This window comes from Haemaphysalis longicornis, unplaced genomic scaffold (assembly GCF_048455015.1).
Source record: "Haemaphysalis longicornis isolate Haplotype H1 unplaced genomic scaffold, Haemaphysalis longicornis Haplotype H1 scaffold_2, whole genome shotgun sequence".
In the NCBI taxonomy this organism is placed as follows: Eukaryota; Metazoa; Arthropoda; class Arachnida; order Ixodida; family Ixodidae; genus Haemaphysalis; species Haemaphysalis longicornis.
Window position 1 is genome coordinate 287,064,738 of NW_027526295.1, and position 20,419 is coordinate 287,085,156.

A 20,419-nucleotide genomic window follows, 5' to 3' on the forward strand; every position below is an offset into this window, starting at 1 on the left:
TAGCCCGCGCAATTCAGCATCAAAACGGCGAAAAGATGAAAAGATGCGAAGATGCGTGAGAACGTATCCATCTTCCGTTCGTTGAACTGGCCCATGAAGCGCAAGCCTACAACAAAGGACAACAATAGCACATAGAAGGACTGGCGGTGTTTGATCTGCAAGAAGTTTTGGAGCAGCAAAGCGCCGGGTACAGTCTGGATTTGGTGCGTGGAGTGCGACGACTGGGCTTATGAAGACTGCGCGGGGGCCCACGAAGTGAATTTCAAGTGCTTCTACTGCAAGAACTGAAGGGGTGAAATTTTTTCGCACACTGTCGTTTTGCCCCCCCCCCCCCCCCCCCCCCCTTTCCCGCAGCGCCTCGTTTTGCCCCGAAGGTTGAGGCAAAATGAGACAGTTGGTTCATTTTTTATTTCTTCATTAAATAAAATTTTGAAAAGTTGCGACATGGACATATTTATGTTGCCCATACCTTGTACGCACCAGAAAGTTCCTGTATTGACGTATTATGGTATCGAGGGAAATAAAAAAATATATATTCAGAATTTTCAAACTTCTGTCGCATTTTGCCCCGCCTTCCCTAATTTGGTCGAAATGTTTATAGGGGTTCTATATACACGTGCATGCATACACACATATATTGTCTGATAGCGCGGTGAGCATGCGTCCTGACACAGCCGCGCACCGGGACGGAATGCAGTGCACACTGATGGAACAGGACGACGACGCTCCGGCTCGAACAAGCGCTGCCGCGGCTGCTCAGCTTGAAAACGCTCCCGCCTTCCTGCTTTGGGTAACCACTCCCGTTCCCCTCAGCCTCCCTGCAGCGACATCCTCGTGGAGGCCGACGTCCTCGGAGCAGCGGCCATGGCCCACTGGGAGGCCCAGGCAACGTCGACGACTGGCTCGGCATGTGGGAGCGCTGCAGTGCTCGCAACAGGAGCGGCCCAAGGCGCGCCAAGAGGATCGCCGCGGCCGGGCCACTTGCATGCAAGGAGAGGTGGCGTGCACGCCTATCTGCGAGACCGGCGGGTCGTGAACAGCTAAATGGCGTCGCGTGCACTGAATGGTCCGTGACACGACGGGTTGTCCCTTTGCCTCAATTAGTGACGACAAGGCGAGACACGTGGACGGCGCTCTTCAACTGCGGATGTGCAGCGACTCTGTCACCGTGCATGGCAGCCACCGTCAAGCTAGAGTGCCGCTTTGGACCGGCCAAAGGACGCCGTCGTATCGTTCCGGTTAAAATGCTCGGAAACGGGCCCACGAGTCCCTATTTCGCAGTGAGGTGGCTGGCATGAAGGTACTGTCAACGCCGATGCTGTTGCACACCGCGTCAGGTCGGCTCAGTTGAACGTGTTGCCGTGAGGAACGAAGGTTTGAGCGGCTACCCAAGAACAGACCGGCAGCTGCGACAAGGTCAAGGTGGTGCGCACAACACCAGTCTTCGAACTGCACCTCGGCCGAAGTTCATTTGCGTAACGAGAATCGGTGAAACGGCCATTCACGTGAGCGCCCACGCACGCTCGCAGCTCCTGTGCACGATGCCCTTGGAGGGGCGTCGCACTCGCGCGCTTGGGCAATCATTCTTGCCGCGAGCGCATTGGCACGCGGTGGTGATGAATATACGCATTTGCTGCCCGGCCTCGCGCACGCGGAGACAAGCGGGGCGCCGCGTCTCTCCGCTGCGCGCAGCGGCGTCCGGAGCAGAAATAAGCGCGGGTGCGAGCGAAGATCTGGAACAGCGCCTTCGTCGCCGGGAAGTGGGACAATCGTGCGACAGCAGAAGGCCTCTGGGAAATAATGCGGGGATGACCACGCAGGGAGAAAGTAAGGTTAACGAACCAGCCTCCCGCATAAAAGACGCGCGGCACAAGCGAAAGGATCCGCTGCTTTTGTCGACAAAGTGGACGTCGAGGGGAGAGCGGCCGGAAGAAAAGGTCGGGCCGGCACAATGAGGCCGGACACCTGGAGCCTCAAAGGAGAGCCGCGGGGTGCGCGCTCTGGAAGGCATTCTCTCCTGCGTGCCAAGGGGTCAGTGCGCGGAATCCGGACGCGGGGTCATGACCCGCGTCCCACACTCTGCTGCTCGGACGGGGAGGAAGCGGGCTCTGCACGGCCGCTCGGGGGGCCGCGGAGCGTCTATGCACGACCGCGCATCGGCAGAGAGATGCTTGCGCAGGGGCAGCGCGCCCTTTGCGGGACACGTCAAAGAAAACGTACGCGTGTTTCGGAGACGTCCATATTCTCTGCGCCGGCTCAATGTCCACGGGCTTAGTTGTTGCCGTTCACATTTTGCGGCACTGTAAGAGAAAACGCGCACGCAGTTGAGCAATATTGTGCACCAGCCGTGCCCCTCCCGTATACGCCAGGATTTAAGCCTCCCCTCATTCCAGCTTTTAGCAGAAAGATCGAGCTCTGCGCGCTTCACGGGGAAGTTATACGGCTGACAGCGAGTCTCTTCGGGCAATACGGGCGAAAGGAAACGCACGGTGGTAGCTGGCGTCGACCTGGCCGACGCACGCACTAGCAAGCAACACAGGCACTATGACAAGGACCGCAGGGACGGCGCAGCAGAATGCAGCGATAAAAGCGCCGGCTTCTCGAAACCATCCTCGCACAAATGGGTGCCCAGTTTCTACAAGGCAGCGTTGCGCGGCACAGAATTCCTCGATGCAAATCTACCAGCGCACACGGCAGGTTTCCGCGTTACCGGCGCTTGCGCGTGTTGCCGCCGTGGACAGCGCACACGCGAGCGCCCACTGCAGCCAGCAGCCGATGTTCCATCAAAGGGCAATCTATGCAAATGGCGGCTGCGCCGGGGCCGTCGCTCGGCGCGGTTCGATAATGTGTGGCGACCTGACAGCGCGCAGAAGCAGCAGAAACCGGTAAGGACACGCGGCGGCGGCGGCGGCGCCGATACTCGCTGGCGCCGCGGAAGAAATGCGCGCGCGCCAAGACGTGCATTCCACGGGCGCATGCCCCGGCGCGACGCCAGTCAGCCGCGACACCTTGGCGCTGCCGCCGCTGACCGCCCCCCCCCCCCCCCCCACACACACACACACATACACACGTCGCCGTCGCCGCTACACTTCATCGGGGGAAGAAAAACAGAGGGTTGGCATTTTAGAATGCCTCTGCGCCATTTTGCGACTGGAAAGGCGTGTACGACAGCGGAGGGTTTATTTCGACGTTTCGACTTCGAGACAAGTCATTCCCGTAGAAGACTTGTCTCGAAGTCGAAACGTCGAAATAAACCCTCCGCTGTTGCTGTTACCGAGGTTTCTTACATATATATATATATATATATATATATATATATATATATATATATATATATATATATATATATATATATATATATATATATATATATATATATATATATATATATATATATATATATATAATTATCCTGCTCAGGTCCAGTGCAGGACGAAGGCCTCACCCACTGACCTCCAACCGCTCCTGTCCTGCGCTACTCGAGTCCACAGTTCATCCCTCCATCGGGTTAATGGCCTTCCCTTTTTCCAGACCAACCTCTTAGTATCCACTCTGTTACCCTTATTGTCCACCGGTTGTCGGTTCGTCTCACTACATGGCCAGTCCAAGTCCATATATTTTTCTTTATTTCAACTACGATATCGTCAAGTCTAGTTTGTTCTCTGATAGTTCGTTTCCTGTCCCTGAGTGTCATTCCTCACATTATTAGTTCCGTGGTCCGTTGAGCCGACCCAAGTTTACTTTCCAGTGGTTCAGTGAGGCGGCAACTATCCGCTCCGTGTGTCCTCACCGGCAGTAGTTTTGCGTGACAGAGGTAGCTTACTTTTCATTATTTAAGAGTGCTTGCGGAGTGCTCCCTGCCCATACCTATATATGCTGCGCCGGATTTCTCTCTCGTGCCTGGGGTCGCAATAGTCATCTGTCCGAGGTAGTTATATTCAGTTACTTCTTCTAGCGCTACGTCGCGTAAGCTGAAGAAGACGTTCTTGACATGCGTATTCATCATTACTTTAGATTTGTTCATATTTATTTTTAACCCCACGACCGTGCTTTCTGATAGTAGTTCCCCAAGAATCGTTTGCATGTGTTCTGCAGTGTCACTCAGAAAGGCTGTGCCGTCCGCAAACCCAAATAACTCAAGTATTCCCCGTTTATCCTTAATCCTATGGTTTACCGGTCCACCTGCCTAAGTACCCCCTCCAGACATGCTGTGATAGTTTTGTAGAGATGGTATATCTCTGTCTTACTGCCTTTCGGATCGGAAATTTATCTATTTGCTTGTGGCGGGTTATCCTGCATTGTCTGTGCATTTCTTATATGTGACTTTTAGAAATCTTACGTAGGTTTCCTATATTCCCTTGTCTTTTAGGGCTTCTAAAATGGCTGCACTGAGTATGGAATCAAACGCTTTCTCGTAATCTATAAATGCTATGTAAAGGGGTTCAGTGTACTCTGCGGATGTTTCTATCACATGGTTGACGACATGGATGTGATCACGGATTCGAAGACAGCGCTGCAAACCCTACGGCACGCCAGTTGCTTGAGCCTTCACGACCATGTATCCAGCGACGTCAGCTACCTGCACCATCTAGCCTACGTCGCCGGGCATCGTATGACCTTAAAATGAATACCCGCACATTGTAGCCTTCTGTGTAACGAGAAAGCAGATGAGGAGGCTTGCAGAGGGCTACAACTGCGCAATGTAAGGAAACTTTTCTTTAAATAGCAGGAGGCAGCAGCACTAGCAAAGCAGCTTGCAACCCGATCTAAGAGAAACGTTTTTCTCGCGACAGAAAAGAAGGCAAAGCTGACAACCAAACTCATCGGCTTTACAGGACCCGAACAACGTTTTTACGTTAACGAACATCTCACAGCGGAAAACAAACGCCTGCTTGGCGCAGAAATCGTGAGGAAAAGGGAAGTGTGCTGCAAATTTGTTTGGACGCAGAACGACAATGTATACTTGCACGAAAAACAGAAAAATCTGATATCGTTCGGATCACCTCTCAAGCAGATATGCTCAAAATGACGTAAATTGCGTCAATAGTTATCTTGCGGACTTTGCTTGTTCCTTTTCCCGTCTTTCGAAAATGGAACGGGTAATACTCCTCTTTTCACACCTACACAGTTCAATCGATCGCTGGTACTTGACCCTAGTAAGCAAATGTTGATAATCCACTTCAACATGCAATCCGCCGTAAACAAGGCCGATCAGCTCACTCAATTTTTAGCAAGCTGTACGAACACTTTTGACGCCATATTTCTGACGGAAACATGGTAACTTCATGATAATGACGTTCTGCAAATACCGGGCTATGATTCCTTTTATATCAACCACACAACCAAACGCGGAGGAGGCATTGCCATACTGGTGAAAACCAAATATTCTGCTGACGTGTTATCCGACCACTGCTTTTATAAAGACGACGTCAAAATGTTGACTGTGAAATTGGCCAGCAAACGTTTTCGGTTATTTACCGGCCCGCTCACAGGAACTTAGCCAGTTTTTTCGATACTTTTGAGCGTGAGTTATTCTTTTTCACTTCCGAAAACGTTTCTTCTTGTATAGCGGGAGATTTCAATATCGACATGAGTGCAACCTGTTCAGCACAACAGCAGCTGTCCTTATTGCTTCAGTCTACAGGTTTTCAAAATGTTATTGATAGCCCCACACGTATTACAGCTACGTGCTCTTCTGTGCTAGATCTGATAGTTATAATACGAACAGAGAAAATGCTTTTTGCTCGGGCCGCATTGCAGTAGATATCAGTGATCACTTGCCTGTTTTTTTTTTTGTGTCTAGAAAAAATAACTCGTTCGAAAACAAAAACCAGGGCTTGATGGCAATTAATTTCTCAAGATCGGCTTGACCTGTTCAAAAGTCGCATCGCTTTGGAAAACTGGGATTCCGTCTACAAAGAAACTACAGCCGATGAGGCTTATCGCACGTTCATGGAAATTTTTCTTTCGGTATACGATAACTGTTTTCCTATTGTAGACGTAACGACATCTAAAAACGCACGTAAACCTTGGATGACACGTCGCCTTACGAGGCTTGTGAAAAAGAAACACAAGATGTTCGCAAAATTCATTAAAACCAAAGATACAAACGTACTATTACAGTAAAAGTCACTGCGCAACAGTCTGAATAAAGAAATCAAATTAGCTAGGACAGCGTATTACAACAATTTATTCGATAGCCAACTTTCCAGCAATCCCAGTGAAAAATGGAGACGCTTAAACTTGCTTTTAAATAGAAAAACCCAGAGCAGAGATATAACAAGTTTAATCATTCATGGTGAAGAAATATCAAGTTCACGTCTGGCGAACAATTTCAATAAATTCTTCACCGAAATAGGTCAAAGCCAAATAAATGCTGACACGCTTGACTTTCTGGACGATAAATTAGCTGAATCAGTCTTTTTTGGGCCAACAAATGAAAAGGAAGTTTTCGCGATATGCAGGAATTTAAGAGATACATGTAGTCTCGATACACAAAATGTTGAAAGTCGGCCAGTGAAGTATGTTCTCGAGATAATTACGCCATGCTTAACGTATATATACAACACCGCACTTATGACAGCGCAATTTCTATCCGATATGCTAGCCAGAGTAGTTTTGATATATAAAATGGGGGATAAGAACTGTTTAGGTAATTACAGACCTATATCTGTACTTCCGTACTTTTCTAAATGCTTAGAGCAATTAATTTGCATTCGCCTTCGAAACTTCCTTATTAAACATTCCATAATAACTGACTGTCAGTATGGCTTCACTCAAAACAGGTCTACGGAACAAGCATTGCTCATCCAAAAAGAATACATATTAAAAAATTTCGAAACTCAGCTTCTAACCCTTGGGATTTTTTTTTTATCTTAGCAAAGCCTTCGATAGCCTAAGTCACAACGTTCTTTTCGCGAAATTAGAACACTATGGTATTCGCGGACACTCTCTTGACCTAATTAAATCGTACCTGGCGGCACGATCCCAATATGTGTTGATTAACCAATGTCCTTCACAAACTCTTAACATTTTGAATAGCGTCCCCAAAGGTAGTATTTTAGGGCCACTCCTTTTTAATATATACATTAATGATATTCCAAAAATCAGTTGCCGTGCGAAATACATAATCTACGCAGATGACATCAGCCTATTTTTCTCTTCCAATGACATACAACATTTGACGGACACAGCAAACCACGTGCTTTCATTACTTGCCACATGGTCGTTATCGAACTCATTAAAAATCAACACGGAAAAAACTAAACCAGTACTTTTCCTGCCCAAAAGAAAACGTGTATTTAAACCCTCCCTCTCTATACCTAAGTGGAAGTGTTATCGACTACGTAGACTCCTTCAAATCTGTGGGTGTCACGTTCAGTAATACTATGTCATGGGATGCCCATGTTAGCAACATTTCTTCAACGCTTGCTAGGATTGTCGGAATTTCATTCAACGCGAACGAAATTAGCTATAAATAACATTCGATTTTGTCATGCAGGTCTACATGGCGAAAAAATGCCGTTCCATAATGATAGCAGTGGCGATTTAAAAACTCGCAGAATTGCAAGATAACGTGAATGCGTCCAGAACATCGTTAACCTTTCAATGTTTTAAAACAAAACCAAATTACCTATTAAAGAAAAAGTTTATTTTAGGCAAAATTCACATTATAAGCCCAGGCACGTAACTACTTTATTTGGACTTGTTGTTGGGCGAGTCCGTGCACATTATCAAAAGGTGTAAGCTGCGCTAAGGAAGACACATCACAGAGAGAAGTACACAAGGACTTGCGCAGACTCGCAACTAATATTCCACGCAGAAACACACATAAATACCGACGGGAAAATCATTGCGCATGCGCGACAACAACAAAAAAACCAAATCTTCAAAAATTTGCGGCAAGGATTTTCACAAACGCTCTTCGATAAGCAACTCTGAACGCTGGCCGTCGACCTTCGGGCGGCCTCTCTCAGGTATTGTCCATATGGCTCGCGACGAAATTAGGCCCATCAATAACGAAATTCCTGTCCTTTGTGAACTCGTCGCGTGCAATACAAAAAGGACCTGGCCCTGCCGTCGACCTATTCCCGCCAGATCGGCGACATACCGCGCCGTGACGAACTGCGCGCGTACTCTAACTGAGCAGTACAACATCCCGAGACACTGCGGCGCGCCCAGCTCTATTGATAGCCGGTGACCCTTCGAATGACCTCACTGCGAGCGCAACTCTCCCGACAACAACGCACCCACACATCGCGCGCATTGATGTGGTAATTACCCCTGACAACATACACAAACGGTGGTTCCACAAGGAACCTGCAGCGCCGCTCATACTTAGGCAACCTTTCCCCGGGCGGGAACCATTATATCGGCCAGACGCGCATCCTGGCCTCCCCAGACAAACGATTAAAGGTGAAAAGCATTCTCGTGGCTCCCCTATTCAGCAGTCAAACGCCGCGTAAGCTCAACCAGCATGGAAGCAAGCACAAGCTGAGGCCCGCTGCGTGGTTATTCTGCCTTTGACCTTCGAAGAAGCACGTTCCGCTGGAGGGTGGGGATATTGGCCAGCTTACAGGAAGAGAAACACAGTCGCGACTTGCGGATTTTTTTGCTCGAGCCCTGGCAACAAAACAGCCAAATTCTAGCGATGTAACATTTGCAGAAGGAACGCCGTTCCAGCCGTTCCTTCATAAACCTAACGAGTTACCGTTACAGTTCCACCGACCCTTAATGGAACGGTGGCGTTACAAGGAACTAGTTCCAGGAACGCCGTTCCGTGCAACACTGATCCAACCTGTTTATCTACATTGTCTATTCCGATGTTTCCCGCTGTCCTATCTCCCATTTGTTTCTTACCGACCTTTGCGCTAAAGTCTCCAATCATGAACTGCGTTGTTGCCTTCGTTGCCGATTCGACGTCCTCTTGGAAGCTATCTAAGACTTCATCATCATAGCCGCTTGTTGGCGCATATATAGGCCTGCACCATCTTTAATAGCCGCGTCTCTCTCGCTAATGCTGAAAAAAATCTTCCACGTTTCGTGCTATTTCTCTGTGTATTAAAAATCTCACTCCGTGTTCTCTCTTCTCTTGGGGTGCACTGTAGCACATGCCCGCTAGTGAGCTCCATGAAGCCTTCTCCTGTCCTAACTTCGCTTAACCCTATAATATCCCACTTAATATCAGAGAGCTCCTGTGGTAATACAGCTAAGCTTCCCTCGCTAGACAGAGTGCGTGCGTTGAACACAGGGTCAAGTTCCAATGGTGGCCTGCCCGGACCCAGAGGTTCTTAACACCATCTGCTATGTCGCTGTTCTGACCGCCAACGTGTACAGGTGCTCTACAGATGCTAGGGACTGAGGGCAGGGAGTTGAATCGGTCAGTCACGGGAAGTGGCGGCCAACTACTACCCCAGGGTGGCCAGATCCTTCTCCGTTGAGGGGGCGCTGTTTATGTCGCGAAGAGCCTTCCTGGTATGGTTGAACCTTTCTAGTGTAGCCCCTTAGGTACCCGGTATGTAGTTACTTCCGGAGCAGGCAGCGCTCCATGCGTGCATAGGTTGGACATACAGAGCCAGACGAAAAATAGCGAGAGAGAGAGAGAGAGAGAGAGAGAGAGAGAGAGAGAGAGAGAGAGAGAGAGAGAGAGAGAGAGAGAGAGAGAGAGAGAGAGAGAGAGAGAGAGAGAGAGAGAGAGAGAGAGAGAGAGAGAGAAGCTGATTCAACTTGTCAAAGTATCGAAACAGCAACGCGATAACGCGAGTTCGGACTTCAAAGGGACACTTTGTCACGGATGTTAGCTATCTATAGGTTTGTTTTACTTGCGTGTGACTCAGCGCGTGCGGCCGCCCCCGCGCCGAGAAAAAGAAAACGTTTATAACTGCAAAACTATTTGTGCTACGAGGTTTACGTTTGGTACAAAGGTGCTCTAGAATATTTTATGAAGGCGGAATGCGAAAGGGTTAGAACTTACATGGCAGATTTCCTGACGAAAACAGAGAAATTCGCGCAGCTCTGTTTAAACACGTCCATCTTGACTGAAAGTTTATCGAAGCACACACACACGTCTACATATATACATATACATTATATATATAGGGAGATAGAGAGAGAGAGAAAGGCTGCCAGGAGAATCCACGATGATGATGATAGCTGATGAAGGGGAATCTTCTAATGCGTAAAATGATGAGCATGTAGATGGAGTGTAGAAGAGTACCTGCAGAACGGACGTATCAGTTCTCACAATAATTTACGATACTGTTCTCCCAATATATACGTGCAGTCATGAACAAACGAAATGTGATCACAGAAGTATGAACTAGAACACGCAAAATTGAAGAATACTGTTTGAAGGAGGTCCAATAATGGCTGCCTCTCAGCACTGTATGCGGAAAGGCACGTTCCCACACTTTGTTACTGCAACTAAGCGACACGCCGATTCGAATTGCATGGAAATAAATGGCGATATTCGTGTGTTCTGGTTCCTACTTTCGCGATCGCGTTTCGTTTGTCCGTGATTGTACACACCATTCTCTTTTTCTCGCGCTCACTCCAATTCTTCCAAAGCCTGTCGCCTCAAGAGAGTACGGGCACACCGGCTGCTAGTGAGCTGCACGAAGACGTTGCCAGGTTTGTCAGAGGCAAGAAACCGCTCGACTCGTGCGAAGCTTCGAAGACGGCGGCTCGCACGGTCTCCAAACAGTGCAAGTGCCAAATATACGTCGAACGTTGTTCACTGCATGTATACGCAGATCGAGGATTACACTAATCGATATCTCATTGTATATCGGCTGCAGCCAAGCACGCCCCAGCCCCAAAAACTGCATAGAATGCTTCGTGCACATGTAAGTGCTACACGTGGTGTGCAGAGACCCGAGATTGGACCCCTTCCCTGCCGAGAAGCATCGCTTCCCTTTTGTTGGAAACCGAGCTGCGGGCGCGAAAATGAGGGAAACAATAGGAGCCCTATAGAGCTGAAGACAAGGCGCAGCCCACAAAGAAGCCCCCCCCCCCCACACACACACACAGAACTATAGTCGCGCATACCGATTCGTTTTGGAGCGAATTCGCTGGGAGGGCGCGCGCACGCACGCCAGCACCCACACACGTGCGCGCGCGCGAGTATTTGTCACGTTTTGTTCGACTGAACAATTTTGGTCAAAGCACGAAGCATCCAAAAATAGCGGAAACAGTCATGTAAGAAAGGATGCCCGAAGTTTTCACCGTGAATTCGCGACAAAGATCGGACCGCCCGACATCGACAACGTAAAAGAAGAGGACAAAATATTTGCAGTTTGTCTCCTGCTTAGATCGTGGCTGGAAAACGATCCGCCACGATAATGACACTTTCGCTTGCTCAGCGCAGAACTGCGGGCTGCCTCCCGCGTCGCGCCGCCGAGGTATGGTGAACTGAGCGGGCACTGCGCGGCCAAATAATAATGAGTCGGTCAGTGCCTTCCCCCATTTCCAAAAGGAAGGGGTGCATGCGAAAGAACACAAATGCCGGTACGAGTGGCCTTAATTAACTCAAGGTAGCACGTATTAATATAGCGTATACATGTGCTGGCAGCATGTCACAAGATCACTTCCATAATTAGGAAGATTACCTATACTGCTTCCCTTTACCCATTTATTATTTCGTTACTCACATTAATACCTCACCCTGCGCAGAAAATTCAGCGCCGAGAAGAAGAATACGCCGCCGCTATATTTTCGTCGAAAGTTCAGCTCTGATGCCGCCAGGCGATGTTGGAGTATTTCATCCTTTTTACGTATACGTGTGCTCGAAGCGGAAGAAATATCGAAAATAGCCTTACAGCTCATTCCCCGAAAACTACGAGATGCACATTGCACGCAGTAGCAGTAAGGTGAAGCCAGAAGTGAAGCAATGAGTTCAACTATTTATGTGTGTGTGTTTTATGCCGTACGTAAGTGAGTATTACGAACCTGCCATGTATAACTGAGGCGAGCAGAAGCTGGTGGTGTGAGGAAAAAAAAAAGATGCTGCTAAATGCGGATGTAAAAACACCATTAAAAACTTGGTTGATTTTTCTTTCACAGGAATCGGTAAAACACGATAGTGAAATGTGCAGCGAAATTTGAAACTTTGCATGATTTGCGGGTCGGCGGCTGTGTTGTGGGTGTGCTTGGCGAGCTACGTCCTACTGGCGGGTCGCTTCGGCAATGGTGTTATGGCGTCATTTCCGTGACGGAAATGACGTCAGCGAAATAGTGGTGTATATCAGCATAAAACACTTTCGTGTTAAAATATAAAACCCGAAAACGAACAACCCCAAGTATAACGTACTGATGATGATGATGATGATTGCTATTGGTTTCCCCTTTCAAGCGGGGTGATGACATGTCATCTTACCAAAAAGGACTATATAACCATGTTTTACACTCTTGGTTTAATACTAGCGCTGCTTAGGGCAGGCCCTAAAGCTTATTAGGCCCGAAATACTTTTTTTCCCTGTTACAGGTGGTAACTGTCCTAGGCAATATTCCCCTCTCTGCTTTTCGTCCACCAGCATTCTAATCTTCTTTTCGTCCCCTCGACAGCCTTTAAGTTAACTTCCTCTCTGATACCCTCAAATACTAGGGCTTCTGGAAGCCCAATATTCCCTTCATGTAGATTTGGATGGATACCCTCACATTCTAACACTATGTGCCGCATAGTTTCTGTTTTTTTTTTCCGCAGACCACGCATACCCCATCATTTTGTGAATACTTCCCCACAAAACGCTTAGTTGGCAGGCAACCTGCTCTAGCCTCAAAAAGCAAAGCACTGCTCTGGGAATTATCGTAGAAATTTTCCTTTCTGATGTTCAATTTCTCAGCCCTGTACATCTTTTACAACGTTTTAGCTTCCATTTTTTTCCCCATTTGTTCGTTTCAATCTGCCTTGCCTCTTTTTTGGTTGCCTTGGCTGTTTTGGATTCTCCACAGTTCTTTCCGTATTTCATCGTTAGCCTTCTGGTCTTTCTTAACTACTGCGTGTCCACGCTTTTGAAGTATAGATACCTAAACCTTAGCTGCCCACCTTCGTTGATCCATTGCCCTCAACCTCATCTCAAAGCATATTTTACTCTGAGCTTCTCTAACTTCAAACGACGCCCAGCCCATATCTCCATGAACTGCTTCGTTAGTTGTTTTTCCATGCGCGCCTAAGGCCAGACGTCCTACCGGTCTCTGGTTTACTTCAAGGCCTGATAGAACGTCTGATTTTAAGCAGAGTATAGCGTTAGCAAACGTGACACCCGGAACCATTACTCCTTTCCACATTCCTCTTACTACTTCATATTTGTTATACCCCCACAGAGCTCTATGCTTCATTATAGCTGCGTTTCGCTTTCCCTTAACCGTAAGTTGCTCCTCGTGAGTTCTTAAGTAGTTATCCCCTTCGTTTATCCACACTCCCAAATATTTATATTCCTTCACTCTAGGCAGTGGCGGTCCCAAGGGGGGGGAGGCGACGGGGGCGGTCGCCCCCCCCAAAGAGGTCCTCAGTTTCTTATTTTTAGTTTTTTTTAAGCATTCCACTTGCGCGAAGTTAAATCCCAGCGGGTTACACCGCTTACGCGCACACGCCTCCATGGTTATCACCACCTCCGCAGAATCGGCGCATAGGAGGGGAGCGATTCTTTATTCGCCTCGCCCCCCCCCCCCCCCCCCAAAAAAAAAATCCCCCCCCCCCCCCCCCCCCCCCCCAAAACCGATCTCTGGGACCGCTACTGACTCTAGGTAGTTCGCCTTGCTGGATAGACACTACATCAGAGGTAGCGTCATTGAAAACCATTATTCCTGATTTTTCTGCACTGAAATCTAACCCGAGGTCGGTGGCTTCCTGGCCGCTAATATTTATTAGCCACTGCATATCGGTTTGGTTATCAGCTAAAAGAACAATGTCGTCGGCGTATAACATTCCCGGAATATGTTATTGAACCACTTCGCCTTGCAGCATATGGCTTAGGCTAAACCCTACTTGTCTTTCTTCCAGTTTCTTTTCTAACCCTGTCATGTAAAGCATGAACAGTATTGGGCTCAAAGGGCATCCTTGTTTCAGTCCCCGATGGATGTTGACCTGCTGGGCGAATTGCTGTCCTTCCCAAGTAAGGTGCACTCTATTGTCTTTATAGATTGCTATAAGGAACTGTACTAACTCGTCTTTTAATCCCTGGAGTTTCAGCATCCTCCACAGCCGTTGTCTGTTTACGTTGTCATATGCCCCTTTAATGTCCAAGAACGTGATCCATAGTGGTCTATTCTGTGCTTTCGCAATTTCAATGCATTAAGCTATCACGAACAAATTATTATCCAGTCGCCTGTCTTGTCTAAATCCATTCTGTAGTTCCCCAAGTATTTCATTTTCTTCCATCCATGCTTGAATTTCTCATTTTATCGCGTGCATTACGAATCTATACACCACTGACGTTACTGTGAGTGGTCTGTATGAATCAATACTGGCTGTGTCTCCTCTGCCTTTATATATTAAATTCCTCCTACTTTCTAACCAGTCCTCTGGTATTTGTTTGGTTTCTATCACCTTATCTAATGCCCTTATAAATGATTCCTTACTTTTAGGTCCAAGCAGGTTTATCAGTTGCATTGGTATCTTTTGTCCTTCTTCCGTATTTCTGCCATCCATTGTTCGCTTTTCTGCTTGATCTTTGCTTGCACCGTTTTCTGCACTTCTAGTTTTTTCCCACGGTAGATATCCCATTTCTCGTCCACTACCTCCGGTTCCATACCAGTTCTTTTTGCTTCTCTATGTTCTCTCGACGCCTTTCTTCGCTGGTCAATAGCCTCTTTTATTTCCTTATTCCACCAGCTTCTCGGCTTTCTCTTCCCTTTCCATCGGTTTCGTTCCTTTGCTTCATTCATCGTACCCTTTATGAACGCAATCATTTCTTCGCAATCCCAATTTTTGCCTGGGTATTTATTGATTTCATCTTCCAATCTATCAGCGATGATCTTTAACTGCTCATTATTCAAATTAGATCCTCCTGATGTACCTATTTCTACATTTGTCCGGGTTGCGCCTCCAAAGTGATCGCTTCCTAAGCTGTCTGTTCCATTTTCATCTATCCTCATTTCCCGCAGCCTTCCATATACTGTCTCGGATACTAAACTGTAGTCTATGCTGGACTGTCTGTTACCGCTTTCCCACGTTATTTGTCCGTCACACTTGCTTTCCGTGTTTACTATTACAAGACGGTTTTCCTGACATATATATATCACTAGAGAACCGTTGTGGTCTGTGTATCCATCCAAACCTTCTATATGGGCATTCATATCTCCTACTATGATTATTTCACCCGAATCTTTTAACTCGTTTATATCTCTTCTCAAACAGTTTACCATTTCCTCATTTTCCTCCCTAGCACTACTTCCGGTCCACAGATACACTATTCCTAACCATGTATTTTTCCCCTCTATAGTGCCTGTAACCCATAGATGCTCTTTACAGCTTTCATGCACTATCTGCCAGTCGGTCCCTTGTTTAATGAGCATGCCCACACCTCCCCCTCTCTTCATTCCTGTGGTCCTGTTGCAACCTTCCCAGACATAATTGTCTATGATAGGTGGGGCTTCTAGGTCCCGGAGGCGAGTCTCGGCTAAAGCGTACACGTCTATTCCTTCCCGTTCAAGTTGCTTTTGAATTTCCACCCACTTATCTGGCTTTCTGTCTCCCTGCATATTTATGTAGCTGATTAAATATTTATTGCATTTGTTTTTCCCTTTCCGCTTACGGGGTCTGTTTTTGTCTTTTACAAAATTGTTTGCTCCATTGTTTCCACTTAAATGGCTTCCGACAACGCTCTCAGTTACGTCTGTAGGTTCCCCGTTTAGCTCTAGGCCCGGCTGCCTCCCAGCGTTGAGTGTGCATGCGTCCCTTGCTTCCCCTTTGTCTCCTAGTTTGCCTTCCTTAGCTGCGCGGGGCCCCCTAAAAAAGCTACCGCTCTCCCACCTAATCGCCACCCCACCTTGTTTCCTAGCCTGGCTGAAGTGAATCCCGTCTCACTGAAAAGCTTGCCTATGTCCGATGCTGCCCACTACCCTGTTCACGTCTATCACTTCAAGCCCAAGTTCCCTGCCGCACCTGATGATCTAGCTGTTAGCCGCGAGTACTGCCCGTTCGGTGTGTACGCCCTGCTTCATCACCTCCGGCACGGTGGAGGCTGCAATGAGCACATTTGGGGCCGTCGCCCGCAGGTCCTTAACCCCCTTCGCTATCTCCTGGCCAAGTTTTCCCTCCTCTCCCTTTGGAACATCGTTAAGCCCCGCGGCAATCACCACAAGGTTTCTAGCTTTACTAGACAAGGCCAGCTGCCCCTTCGCTGCAGTCATCACCGTCTGCATCGTTTTACCTGGGAAACACCCCACCTTCACACGCTTATCCCCCTTTACCCTTTCCACTATGGCAGCGCTTCTCCTCTTCATGTTAGAGTCACCCGCAATGATTACCACGCTATCGACTGCCACGTGCCGCTCTTTACTGGTACCCGCGTTATCGACTGGTTTTGCTGTGCTATCTTGCAGCACGTGGGAGTAGCTGTTGCCTTTCGTTGCTTCCACCCCTGGTGTTACCTCGGTGCATGCCTCCGCTTCGCTGTATGGGCAGAGGTGTTCGTCACTTGTTGGCGAAATGAAGCTCCTTTCTAGCTTCCTCTCAGCTGCTTCTAACTTGCCCTCAACGGCCCTCCGTTCATCGCGTTCGTTACTTAGCGCTGCCTCCAGTTCTGCAACCCGCTTAGCTAACCCCGAGTTATCCGCTTCTACGCGCTCTAGCCGCGACACCACTACGCAAAACCGACACGTACCTGCCCCTTCGTCTGCCTCACCGCCATCCCGCTGAAACTCCTCTGCGTCTACGTGCCGCGGACAGCTACCACACTGTACCAGCTTTCTACGCGTCATCTCGGCTGAAAAACCCGACACAACGATAAAGAACCGTGCAGGTAAATACTCAGCCTCGGCTGTCTCTGCCGTTTCGCTGTCCTTCACTGTAGAAGCACGCTGTTTTCGGGGCACCAGAAAAGCACGTCCGAACAGGTCGACTGCGCACTGCGCACTCTTTAGTACCAAAGGTTGCTTTCCCGCAAGAAGACCCTGTGTGCAGGGGTGCACTCTCTACAGGCAGCTTGCTCCGTTGTACTGACGTCATTTCCGTGACGTATATGACGTCGGTGAAATTTTTGTATATCCGGCAATAAAACACTTTCGTGTTGAAAGGAAAAGGCGCGACAACGGCTAACAGACGGATGACCACTTTCTGATTTTTTCCCGCGATAGCTGCGTTATATGGGAGGCTATAGTTAGGATCAGCACCGTGCAATAGCGAAACTCTCTGCAAAGGGTGTTTTACTGCCAGCATATGCATAGTGAGGGAAAGCCAATTTCATGGGTCTGAACGTATGGAAAAACGGAGATGTGTAACAGTGCAATTTGGTGAAAATACTCAGCAATGCCGAGGATCTGTTTACATATTAGCCGCCGAAGGCCTCCATATCTCCCTGGGATCATTCGAGAACCTGAACGTAAGGTAACAGCAACCTGTACAAAAATATGTTAAAAAAACACGCTTTGGAGTCGGCAAATCGATGCTTTCTAGCTGTGCGCATTATAAATGGCTCGGGCACGAACTCAGTTCAAACCACTCGTTTGATAGCGAGTCTTCAACCTTAAAGGGACACTGAAGTGATATGTAAACATTGCGGGATTACTTGCGCAAATTGTAGTCCGGAGTCCCCAGGCCATGTTTCGACCACCCTGGGCGCGTTTACGCGATTTTATTTAGTAGAAAAATTAATTCGAAAATGCTGTCCTCCTCTCTCCACTCGCCCATTTTCTGCGGCGTTTTCGTGTGACGTCGAGAGGAGCCGAGCTCGCAATTGGCTGCGCTACTGCACGGCTCCCCGGCCTTCAGACAGAGTCAGTCGGCCCAGCGTTTCGTCCGCCGGCCGCCGACGGGTCGTCGCAATTCGTTCGCTCAGTTGAAACGAAGCCAGGACACGTTTGTGAATGGAAGAATCTGCCTTTCTTTACTTGGTTAGTTTGTACACTGTATCTAGCTCCAAGTCAAGGTCGCTTCGCACAAGCGCTGCACAAGCGCACATGCGACGCTTCGCTGACTAGTACGCCAGTAGGAAAATATAAGGCCTCTTCAAGGCGGGAGAAGAGTCAGCGAAGTCAATATAGGTACTAAGGAAATAAAATGAACTGATATTTTTACCGTACAGCGTAAAACTAGGGTGCGGGAAGCACTTTTTTGCGCTGGTCGAACAAGCACAGCGGTCAGCAGCACGACTAGGCATCTGCGAACGCTTTTCCGTCTACGAAATGCAATTGCTAGACGTGAGCTATTGTGGAAACTCGGGCGACGCTTACTGCACGAGCGCAATACAACAAATAGTCACCTAAGCTGCTTGAAATGCCAAAACTAAATGAAAGTGTAAACTGGTTGTACAATATATACCCTATATTACCAAGGCCAGTAGAGCCCGGCCCGTGGCCGAGTGGCCTGGGGTGCTAGGTATGTCACCGGAAGTATTTTGCAAGTCATGAGTTCGAATCCCCGCGGGTACGCGCTTTTTTTTTAACTTTCTAAGTTAACTTTTTCGTTTTCCGCCGATGTTTTGAGTTCACCTTTTTTTGGGCCGCAACGTTCATGGCTCCACGAACTAGTTCACAGAACGCGCGCACGCTGGCACTGGCGCGCTAGCGAGTTCTCGTTGGCGTGCTAATGCCATAAGCACCGACTGCTTGCAGGCAGTGGGCACAGGCCAGAATGAACAGACCCTTGGCCTGGTGCGAACACGCTTTTTACTATACAAACATGAAGGAGGCAAGCTCGAAATATGGGGTAAAAGCGCATGACATTTGGGCGTCTGCGGGTACGCGGAGGGCGTTCATGTACTGCGTAGGTCTCGGCTAGTGAATGCTACGATTCCAAGCCGTCCTGGGAGGCTTATCTTTATGCATTTTTACAGCTGACAATATGGCACAAGCGCGGTACGATGATTACTGAGTTATTGAGAATGCCCATCCAACAACGCCACCGGTTGTGTATTACAGAACCGAAACCGAAACTTGTTTGGTTGCTCATCTTGGGCATCGTCCAATCACGGTGCCCGCTCCTCCTAACGTCACAGCTTTAGTTGGTGCGGCCGCCGCAAACCGCGCATGGTTGCTTTTCTTCTTTCGCGCTTTGTAAAATAATTACCGATTTGTCAACCGGATAAACGATGAAAAGTGTGCTAATTTGAGCCAGTCTACGCAGTGCAAGCAAAAACGGGAGCTTGACAAATTCACTTCAGTGTCCCTTTAAGGATACTCTCGCCACATCAACCCCGCCGTAAACTTACTACCATGGACTCCTGGCCATTCCTCACTAACGGGCAACAAATTTGCTCATCAGCAAGCCTGCACCCTCTCTCTCCAGGATTCCGAGAGGACCACATCATCAATCCCGCTCGTAACATATCAAGACATAACGCAATATTATCGGTCCGACAAACAACACTTTCCTCCTCCTCACCAGCACTCTCCAAGGCAGAAGAATCGCTGCTCCGCAGAATACAAACTAATACCTTTCCTCACCCAGTTCGCCTGCATAGTATATTTCCAAATCAATACTCAGCAGAATGCCAATTTTGTTCACAACCCGGAACTCTACTTCATATTATAATACAGTGTGGGCGCAATCCCAAACTTCCAACTCTCCGATCCCCTCTTCCCACCCTTGAGCTGAGGGAGAACCTGGTGACCAGCCGCCATCTGGATGTACAGCAGCAACTCCTGGCATCCAGAGCGAAGTCTTTCTGTTCTCCTCCTGGATTCCCGGACTAGGGAACCACTCCCATTTCAGAAAGCTACAATAAGCGTTTCTCTCTCTCTCTCAACATTTCCCACTTGCTTTGCTTCGGCGTTTAACAGAGCTGAGGCAAAATTAACGTGGTAGTAGCATTTCTGAGAAAAATCAAACCCCCTTTCTTAAGACAAACATGGTTAAAAGGCGAAGCTGCGTCGACCGTGTGGGAATGAATACGTGGGCTTCAAAAGGCGAGGGACACAGGTTCGATTCCCACCACGGGAAGCGTTTATCTCTTGAGGCGCTTGATGTGCTTTCGCTTATCATCATCATCGCTGCTTTGTGAAACCCAGTGCGTAAAGTTGGCTTTCCTGCAGCGCATTTTGGCGGGGCGTCAAACGCCACCACCACTGAGGCGTGAAAAGCTTCGCTTTAAAATAAAACATGGCAGGATAAAAAGTTCGCCAACCAGCCCCACGCATACGCGTGCGAAAAAAAAGGGAGGTTAGAAAGCACCGAGACTAAAATCTGGGGAAGCGGAGCAAGCAGCTACGAAGAGGTTTTATTAATAGCCTGTTTCCGTTATCTGGCGCGCAGAAACAGAGG

At 48.3% G+C, this 20,419-nt stretch overlaps 1 protein-coding gene across 2 annotated transcripts in view; it reads right to left on the minus strand.

Annotated features, from left to right (window-relative positions):
• Myo (growth/differentiation factor myoglianin) overlaps nt 1-20,419 on the minus strand; it is a 139,746-nt gene that overhangs the window by 117,930 nt on the left and 1,397 nt on the right. The gene's annotated exons all lie outside the window — the stretch shown is intronic.